This window comes from Euprymna scolopes, unplaced genomic scaffold (genome assembly GCF_053919585.1).
Source record: "Euprymna scolopes isolate OS-2025 unplaced genomic scaffold, ASM5391958v1 sca1, whole genome shotgun sequence".
NCBI lineage: Eukaryota > Metazoa > Mollusca > Cephalopoda > Sepiida > Sepiolidae > Euprymna > Euprymna scolopes.
The window spans coordinates 237785-247635 of record NW_027633102.1 but is presented as its reverse complement, the minus strand read 5'-3'; the positions used below and the strand labels follow the sequence as shown (position 1 = coordinate 247635).

Sequence of the window (9851 nt, the reverse complement as noted above, 5' to 3'; positions counted from 1 at the left end):
CGATTCGCTTTCCTTTCACTTTCATAACGGATCCGGCGCCTTTCGGGAAGACTTTCGCCCGCGTCTTAGGACCGACTGACCCGTGCTCGACCGCCGTTGGCACGGAACCCTTCTCCACTTCGGTCTTCGAAGGTCTCGTTCGAATATTTGCTACTACCACCGAGATCTGCACCCGCGGTCGGCTCCACCCGGGCTCGCGCCCTAGGCTTCCGTGCTCGCCGCGGCGCCCTCCTACTCGTCGCGGCATCGTTTCGGCGCGAAAGTTCATCGCTCCTCGCCGCGACGGTCCGGCATCGGTCCGTCGCTCCAGCGCCATCCATTTTCGGGGCCGGTCGATTCGGCAGGTGAGTTGTTACACACTCCTTAGCGGATTCCGACTTCCGTGGCCACCGTCCTGCTGTCTATATCGACCGACACCCTTTCGGGGATCTCATGGGCGTCGCGTTAGGCACCTTAGCCGGACGTTTGGTTCATCCCACAGCGCCAGTTCTGCTTACCAAAAGTGGCCCACTTGGCACTCGCATTCGAGGTGACCAACCGCCCAGCGAAGCGTGCTGGCGGCGGCGGCCGGATGGGTCGGCTCCGTCGTTCGGGAGAGTCGGCCCGTTCCACCCGTTCCGAGTTCGAGAGTAGGTCGAGGCCGTGAACGGCCCCGGGGCCTCCAATCGTTCGCTTTACCGGATGGAATTGCGACGATCGAGCGCCAGCTATCCTGAGGGAAACTTCGGAGGGAACCAGCTACTAGACGGCTCGATTGGTCTTTCGCCCCTACACCCGGTTCCGACGATCGATTTGCACGTCAGAGGCGCTTCGGACTTCCACCAGAGTTTCCTCTGGCTTCATCCCGACCGGGCGTGGATCGCCATCTTTCGGGTCCCTGGTCGCTCGCTACGCCAGAGTCGGCCGAGTCGTACTCGGAAAAAGGGGAAACCGACCCGGGGGTGATGCGCCCGCGCGCAGCGCCTAAACTCGACGACAAAATAGGACTAGTTCAAGCCGCGGGATCTCACCGATGGGCGGAAGGAGGATATGGAAGCTGGCGCCCGGCAATTCCCCTTTTTGGAAGATGCGCCGGTCCCCTCTCGGGGAGGAGGGAAAAACAACCGCACGTCAGCCACGAGCCTTCCCTCTCCTATCTCTCTCGGGAAGAGAGAAAAAAGGAAAAGTTGCGGGCACCGCAGCAGCGACGGCGGAAGGCCGAAAACGCCGCGCCGGCGGGATCGGGCACGGCTCGGAGGCGGGTGAGGCGAGGAGAAGACGACGGCACGAGACCGACGACACCCCCCGACGACCCCCGGACGACTTTGCCACGACACCTCTCCCGATCGACGCCCTCCTACACGCTCTCTCGCTTTCGCTTCGCCTTCGGGGTTAGTCAGAGGTGGCCCCTACGACTCGCGAACGGCCAGGACTCCTCGGTCCGTGTTTCAAGACGGGTCGGGTGGGTTGCCGATGCACGTCGCTGACCCGGGGTGGCGGGCGGCTCGAGTAAAAAAGCGTCGCCGAGCGACCTCTCCGGAAACGGAAACGGGCGCGGGCGGGGTTGCCCCCGACAAGAACCCGAAACGTCGGCGAGGTGCGTGACGGCGAGGCCGCGCCAGTCCTATCCCGCCTCTCATCGCGCACGCGCCCGAGACGGTGGGGCGCCTAAGGAGCGACACACAGAGTGCGTCGCCCGCACGCGACTTCCGGCGGGATCAAAACGGACCGGCTCGCCACGTGTAACGGATCGTGTCAGATTTCCTCCGTTCCCGGCAGAAAGGGGCAGTTACGTTCGCGGGCCCGACGGCCGGTGGCCCCCGACTTCACAAGGTGGGAAGACGGGGGTTTTCAGGGTGATGAAACGCCTGCCGCCTACGGAAAAAAACCCGCGTGTTCGACCTGCACGCCGGGAACGGGTCGCGACGACGGACCGGAGGGGAAGTGCGTCCGGTGCCGGCCGCGCGGAGGTCGCGCCGAAGCGCCCGCGCCATGATTACGCCGAGCGATGAGAAGGGGACGGGTGCAGCGGAGTCGCGCGCGGAGGGAGCAGGAGGAAAGAAGAAGCGGCGGCGACGGATGCGGCGGGTTAGGGCCCGGCGGCAGCAGCGATCGAGAGGACGAGTCCCCTCCGTCGCAGCCAACCGACGCAGCCACCTACCGACGCCGCGGTCGTCACCACGTTTCCCTTCCCGCTATCCACGCGGCCCGTCTCCTTCGTCGGCGACGCGGGCACAAAAGCTGGCCCGCGGAGAACGAGTTCCCCGCGGACACGACGAACGACGACCTGTGCCGCGACGGCCTCTCTTTCAAGAACACACATCGAGTTTGGGCTCGAGCCTAGGCAGCACCGGACTGAGTCCCCCCGCGATCGCGGTGAGCGGTCCCACCCGTTTACCCCTGGGCGGTTTCACGTTCTCTTGAACTCTCTCTCCAAAGTTCTTTTCAACTTTCCCTCACGGTACTTGTCGACTATCGGACTCGTCCCGGTATTTAGCCTTGGATGGAGCTTACCACCCGATTTGGGCTGCGTTCCCAAGCAACCCGACTCTCGGATCGAAGGCCGTCGCTCGCCGTCCGCACCGAATGGGCCTGGCACCCGCCGCGGGCGGCCCCGATCGAGGGAACTCCGAACTATGCGAGACGAAAACGAACGGCTGCCTTCGACCCATGCGCCACACGTCCCGAAGCCTTTAACTTGCGACGGGATTCGGCGTTGGGCTTCTCCCGGTTCACTCGCCGTTACTAAGGGAATCCCGGTTGGTTTCTTTTCCTCCGCTTAGCGATATGCTTAAGTTCAGCGGGTCGTCTCGTCCGAGCCGAGGGCGGCGGTTTTTAGTAGAGTGTGGTGTTTGGAGGAGAGGAATCTCGATCGGTACCCTCCGTGTGACGACGGCTGGCCGATATAGCGCCCGTCCGACCGAAAATGAAGAAGCCAACAATTAAAAAAAAAGCGTGGGTCCTCCCCATCCGACGTTGCCTACGACGCGGCCACCTTTTTACGGTGCGACGGCCGTGCTCGTCGCGCTGCTCGAGGCGTCGCTGAGAGACACCTTCATGAGGCAGAGAGCGAGACGAGCAGGCGGCGCTTACGTCGGCAGTCGGTTAGGTCGGTGCTTTTTTTTTTGTTTTGTTCTCCCTTCGGCTGCTTTCGGACAGACTCCTCCTGCTCCTCCTCCACAGTGTTTCTTCACGCGGTCGAAAAGGGAAAAGACTCCGCGGTCTGCCAGCGGGAGACGAAGGAGGAGGCCGGAGAGGGTTTTAAAAAAAAAAAAGACATTGAAAGGAGTCAATTCTTTTTTTATTTTTCTTCCCCCTCGTCACTCGCTCCTGCGACGTCCCGGTTACCACCGTGCCGAGGACCGGGCGGGCACGGGGACGGCAAGATGTCGTTTCGTTAACGGAGAAAGACATGTAACGTTCCGCCTCTCGACCGGACGTGGCCCCGAGACAAGGGATCTCGGGGCCGCAATGTGCGTTCGAGGTGTCGATGTTCACTGAGTCCTGCAATTCGCATCAGTTCTCGCGGCTGGCCGCGCTCTTCATCGACGGACGAGCCGAGTGATCCCCCGTCCAGGGTTCAGCACTTGGGTTTTTTATATTAGTTTTTGTTTATATAGATTTAGTAGTGTGCGAGGAGGTCTGTGCGAGGAGGCGTGACGGCATTGCAATGTCGCGAGTAGTTTGTTTTTAGCTAGCGGCGGTGGCACAGCGGCTGCAAAAAAAACAAAAAACGATAAAGCGGCGACAAGGCAAAGAAGAAGCGGCCATCACTTGCGGTGGGCGAAAAAACAAACAGGTGGTAAGACGCGGAAGCAAGCAAGAAGAGCTGGGGCTTTAAAAACCTCCGCGTCACCACAAATCTATCTCTCGCTCCGCCTTTTATAGGTTTGTTTGCGCGCATTCGAGGCGTTGACGCCGACAGACAGAGGAGGTAGGCCGGAAAACAACAAACCAGTCTCGAACGGGAAAACGGTAATGATCCTTCCGCAGGTTCACCTACGGAAACCTTGTTACGACTTTTACTTCCTCTAAACGATCGGGTTCGGTCGTCTTCTCCAGGCATCGAACGCCGAGGCGTAGATGCACGAGTGTCGTGACGGACACGTCGCGCACTGCCCGGCGGCGTCGTCGGCCAGATCCGAGGACCTCACCGGACCGTTCGATCGGTAGTAGCGACGGGCGGTGTGTACAAAGGGCAGGGACGTGATCGACGCGGGCTGTTGACCCGCGCCTACCGGGAATTCCTCGTTCACGGGGTTGGTTACAGGCCCCGATCCCTATCACGGGAGGTGGTTCAGAGGTTTCCCAACCCTCTCGGGCCGGGGCGAAGTCCCCGCTGATACCTCCAGTGTAGCGCGCGTGCGGCCCCGGACATCTAAGGGCATCACAGACCTGTTATCGCTCCGCCTCGTGTGGCTTTCTGCCACCCGTCCCTCTAAGAAGTGCGTGAGAAAACCGACCCGGACCCGAGCGCCACGGAGGACGCCGAGCCCGCCGTAAAAATCACTGACATCGGCGCACTAGTTAGCAGGCCGGAGTCTCGTTCGTTATCGGAATCAACCAGACGGATCGCTCCACCAACTAAGAACGGCCATGCACCACCACCCACCGAATCGAGAAAGAGCTATCGATCTGTCAATCCTACCGGTGTCCGGACCGGGTGAGTTTTCCCGTGTTGAGTCAAATTAAGCCGCAGGCTCCACTCCTGGTGGTGCCCTTCCGTCAATTCCTTTAAGTTTCAGCTTTGCAACCATACTCCCCCCGGAACCGAACTCTGGTTTCCCGCAGGCTACCCGCCGGGTCATGGAAGCGAACGCCGGCGGATCGCCGGTCGGCATCGTTTACGGTCGGAACTACGACGGTATCTGATCGTCTTCGAACCTCCGACTTTCGCTCTTGATCGAGGAAAACGTGCTTGCCACACGCCATCGCTGCAGTTCGTCTTGCGACGATCCAAGAATTTCACCTCTAACGTCGCAATACGAGTGGCCCCGACCGCTCCCTTCGATCATTGCCTCGCCGTAGACGGAGACCGACAGACGTAGACGAGGCCCTCTTCCATCATTCCATGCTTATCGTATGCAAGCTTGAACAGCCCGCTCTGAGCACTCTAATTTTTTCAAAGTGAACGTACCGGCCGCCGCGGACACTCGGTTAAGAGCACCCTTGGAGGAGAAACCGCCGACCGCAACACGCGCGCAGACAAGACACGAAGCAGGGACTCGGAGCGGACCGGGGGGTTCAAAAAAAAAGAGGAACGCGCGGAAAGGGAGAGGGAGAGAAGCGCGGGGGTCAGAGTGCGGGGATGCGAATGAACACACCCAAACACACACACGTAGCACCCCCCCGTTAGACTACTCCCGGAACCGAACCGACGACCACTTGTTTTTTTTTTTCCCGGATCCCGATCACGACCTCCTCGTCCACCTCGCCGGCAGGACCGCGTGGCGGGTATGCTAGCGGTTGACACCGGCGGAAAGGGCCGGGAATGCGAACGGACGACCAAAGTCAACGACGGACGATGGCGCCGCCGCCCCGGGGCCGCTTGCGCGACCACGAACCCGAGTTCGGACTACGAGCTTTTTAACCGCAACAACTTTAATATACGCTACCGGAGCTGGAATTACCGCGGCTGCTGGCACCAGACTTGCCCTCCGGTTGGTCCTCGTTAACGGATTTGAAGTGTACTCATTCCGATCGCGGGGCCTCGACAGAGTCCCGCGTCGTTATTTTTCGTCACTACCTCCCCGTGCCGGGAGTGGGTAATTTGCGCGCCTGCTGCCTTCCTTGGATGTGGTAGCCGTTTCGCATGCTCCCTCTCCGGAATCGAACCCCGATTCCCCGTTACCCGTAGTAACCACGGTAGGCACTTAACCGACCGTCGACAGTTGATAGGGCGGACCCTCGAGAGACCCGTCGCCGGGCGTGAAAGCTCGTGCGATCGACCAGTGAGTTATCCAGAGTCACCAAAGCGGAGCGCGCCGCCCTATGAGCCCCGCCACCGAACGGACCCGCGAGCGGGAACGCCGACGACGGGAGGACGGAATGACGCGCATCGGTCTCAGTCTAATATGTAGCGCCGCGACCCGGAACGGCCGACGCGGGTGCCAGCGCGCGAGGCGTGGCGACGACGGCGCGCCGACCGATCGCGGCCTGTGTCACATGTATTAGCTCTAGAATTGCCACAGTTATCCATCGCCTCCGAGGAGGAATACGGTCCCGAGGATTAGGTCCGGTTCCTGAGCCATTCGCGGTTTCGCCCGTTCTAATGCGTGGCGTGAACTTACACTTGCATGGCTTAAGCTTTGAGACAAGCATATGACTACTGGCAGGATCAACCAGGTATCGTTGGAATTTGGGACTTTGTTTCGACAGAACGACAGACCGACCGACCGACCGACCGACATAAGACAGACAACTACAACGACGGGCACGTGTTTATTTGTTTTTCGAGGAGGTTCGCCGTCAGTAGAAGCGCGCTGCCCGCGCTGATGGCCTCTTTTTTGTTTCTCCCCTGACTTGGACCGAGACCGAGACTCAAAGAACGAAAGCGACCAACGTCGACAACAACAACGACAACGGCACCCTTGACAGCGATACATACGACAAACGACAAGCAGCACGACGGCAGTGCACACGGACATCGAGGGTCAAGGTGCAGACTGAACTCGCCGAGGTCGTCGTCATCGTGGTCGCCATCGATTCCGTCTCGTCGTCGTCGTCGTCAACGTCCACGTCACAGCCGGCCGAGAAGAGAGAACAGACGACAGCGTCGACAACAACAACATCGACAACGGCACCCTTGACAGCGATACATACGACAAACGACAAACAGCACGACGGCAGTGCACACGGACATCGGAGGTCAAGGTGCAGACTGGAATCGTCGAGGTCGTCGTCATCGTGGTCGCCATCGATGCCGTCTCGTCGTCGTCGTCGTCGTCTTCGTCGTCGTCGTCGTCATCAACGTACCAACCGACCGAGACGAGAGAGCAAGCAACAACGTCGACAACAACAACGACAACGGCACCCTTGACAGCGATACATACGACAAACGACAAACAGCACGACGGCAGTGCACACGGACATCGGAGGTCAAGGTGCAGACTGAACTCGTCGAGGTCGTCGTCATCGTGGTCGCCATCGATGCCGTCTCGTCGTCGTCGTCGTCTCCGTCGTCGTCGTCGTCGTCGCCAACGTCAACGTCAACATCACAGCCGTCATCGGGGAGGAGCTGGACCAGGGCAGCGGCGGCGTAAATTTTCCCGTCACCTTCGTCGTCGCCTTCGTCGACCGACCGACCGACCGGCGTCGTGTTCGTGCTCGGAAAACCGAGGAGAGACAACGTGCACATGGCGCGTTCTCGCAAGCGGCTCCTCGGTCCGATTTTTTTGGGCGGCTTTTTCGAGCTTTTTTTTTTTCTCACCCTTTCGTCCGTGCGACGGCGAACGTTAGGGGAAAAAAAAAAAAAAAAAAAACGACAACAACGCGGCGGACCGGGCGAACAACATCGTCGACACACACGACATTGACGACCGGTCCCCCTTTTCACAATCGCATCGAGATAAAAACGAACGAGTCCGATTCGAGCACCGAGTCGCGAGCGGGAGGACTGTCGGTGCAAGTATCGATCACTGACGTGAGCGCTTCGCCGGACAGAGGATGGCTCATCCGGCAGCCGTGCAAATCGACGGTATGGGAAGAACGAACAAGAAGAGCAACGACTTGATCGGCGGCTTGGGAACTGCGGACGGTGAAAACGGGTTAATCGACTGCGACCACGACTGCTCGATCGATCTTCTTTGGCGCTAACAAAGGTGGAGGTGGCGCAAGAAGGGACTAGCGCTATCACCGTCCACGTATCAGAAGATGCGGCGGCAGACGTCGACGCTTATGCGTTGTCGGACGAGAAGTCGCTGCAGCACGTGTACCGCGAGCGGGACGTCCAAGGTTTTGCCAGACGGAAAGAAATCGGGTGTCAGCGAACGTTCACACGGCTGTGAGATCGGACGCTGACAGGAGTAGGAGGCGGCAGGCAGGCGGCGGTTACGGCGGCGGCGCCTGCTGCTGCTCATCCTCCTGTTTGCTGCGGCGACTTCCAGGACGGGAGAGCATCGAACAACGTACGTATGGTTACAAGGGGATCAGGATCTACATAGTGCATCCCCCGCGGCTATTTTTGTTTGTTTGTTCGCTCGTTCGTTAATTCGTTCGTTCGTTCGTTCGTTCGTTACAATGTACGTTTTTCCGTTCGACGGCGGCAGAGAGCGGCGGCGTTTCTCCCTAATCCGGAGGATTTATCGGTCGCACAGCGATGGGTCGTTCGGCCGATCATCGAAAGATTCGCAGGTAGTGGTTGAATGGCAGAACGGCAGCAACAACAGCGGCGGCTGAGAGCGGCGAACGCTGAGGCGGAAGCAGAAGCTGCAGCAAACGTATCGGCTAAACATGGTGGACATAGATATGGCTGACGACGCGGGTACCACGACGACTATGGAACCAGGAAAAGGAGCCGTTAGTTGTTCCAACATATCGTTCGACACGTCGAGCAGCCCTAGGTCCACGGAGAAGCACACACACGTACCACGTATTATAACCTAACGACGATGAGCGGGCGCACGGTTGGCAGGAACGAAGGCGGCGGATCAAAACAAGTTGGAGCGCGGGGCGACAGCGATAACGGTGACAGCCCTAGGCGGCGGAGATGCCACTTTCTGACGCCTTTGCGACAAGCCCGTAGAGACGTTCCGGACCACCACGAGGCAAAGAGTCGCTGCTCCGACGAACCGACACACCAAAGTGTGCTTCCTACCGAACATGTTTTATAAAACTTTCAAACTGGAAAACCCCAGAAATGGTGTTGGTATTTGTCCAGACCCACCTCCGACACCTGAAAATGGTGGTCAAAAAAAACGTCGATTATACGAAGCGACATTTCTGGTCGGCGATTTTCCAGTTTTACGCCTACTGCCACATGGGGATGTCGGTAGGCGTCGCAAAGTGCCTTCTCGTAGGCTAGGCACACCAGGACTTTGTCATTTTTTTCCCCCTCGACATTCCTGGTCCGGTCTATTCCGATTTTACACCTACCGCCATGTGGGGGTGGCAGTAGGCGTCGAAAAGTGCCTTCTCGACCGCTAGCGACACCACTACTTTATCGAGCTCTGGAGGCCCGCACACCGACCCGGGGGCCGCGGAGTCGACCCCGGGGGCCTCCGCCTCTCGCCGCCGCTCACTTGGACGCCTTCCGCAACCTGTGGTCCCGCTCGGGGCCGCCGGGAGCCTCGCCGACCTGACCGGTGTCGGTAGGCGTCTGGAAGCGCCCGGCCGACCTGGACGAGGTCCCCCTGGCCCCCGGGGGACACCCCTTAGTTGGATGGGGGTGCTGTCCCGGGCACACATGCAACCCGCGGCCGCCTACCGACAGCCCCCGTCGCTCGATCGCTACTCCTTTCCAACATATGTCGGAGAAGCCGGGCGGTTGTGAAACCCCAGAAATGGTGTTGGTATTCGTCCAGACCCACCTCCGACACCTGAAAATGGTGGTCAAAAAAACGTCGATTATACGAAGCGACATTTCTGGTCGGCGATTTTCCAGTTTTGCGCCTACCGCCATGTGGGGGTGGCAGTAGGCGTCGAAAAGTGCCTTCTCGACCGCTAGCGACACCACTACTTTATCGAGCTCTGGAGGCCCGCACACCGACCCGGGGGCCGCGGAGTCGACCCCGGGGGCCTCCGCCTCTCGCCGCCGCTCACTTGGACGCCTTCCGCAACCTGTGGTCCCGCTCGGGGCCGCCGGGAGCCTCGCCGACCTGACCGGTGTCGGTAGGCGTCTGGAAGCGCCCGGCCGACCTGGACGAGGTCCCCCT

The 9851-nt window shown here is 59.8% G+C and overlaps 2 non-coding genes and 1 pseudogene across 2 annotated transcripts in view; all 3 read right to left on the bottom strand.

Annotated features, from left to right (window-relative positions):
* Positions 1 to 2807, bottom strand: part of LOC145273133 (large subunit ribosomal RNA) — a 5721-nt gene extending 2914 nt beyond the window's left edge. The window contains exon 1 of the ribosomal RNA XR_013866165.1: positions 1 to 2807. This exon is cut by the window's left edge and continues 2914 nt beyond it. This is a non-coding gene — a ribosomal RNA (large subunit ribosomal RNA).
* A 595-nt stretch (positions 2808 to 3402) lies between these two features.
* LOC145273290 (5.8S ribosomal RNA) lies at positions 3403 to 3560 on the bottom strand. Its single transcript, XR_013866287.1, has one exon. It is a non-coding gene; the product is annotated as a 5.8S ribosomal RNA (ribosomal RNA).
* A 395-nt stretch (positions 3561 to 3955) lies between these two features.
* LOC145273394 (small subunit ribosomal RNA) lies at positions 3956 to 6327 on the bottom strand (annotated as a pseudogene).
* Positions 6328 to 9851: the final 3524 nt, after the last annotated feature.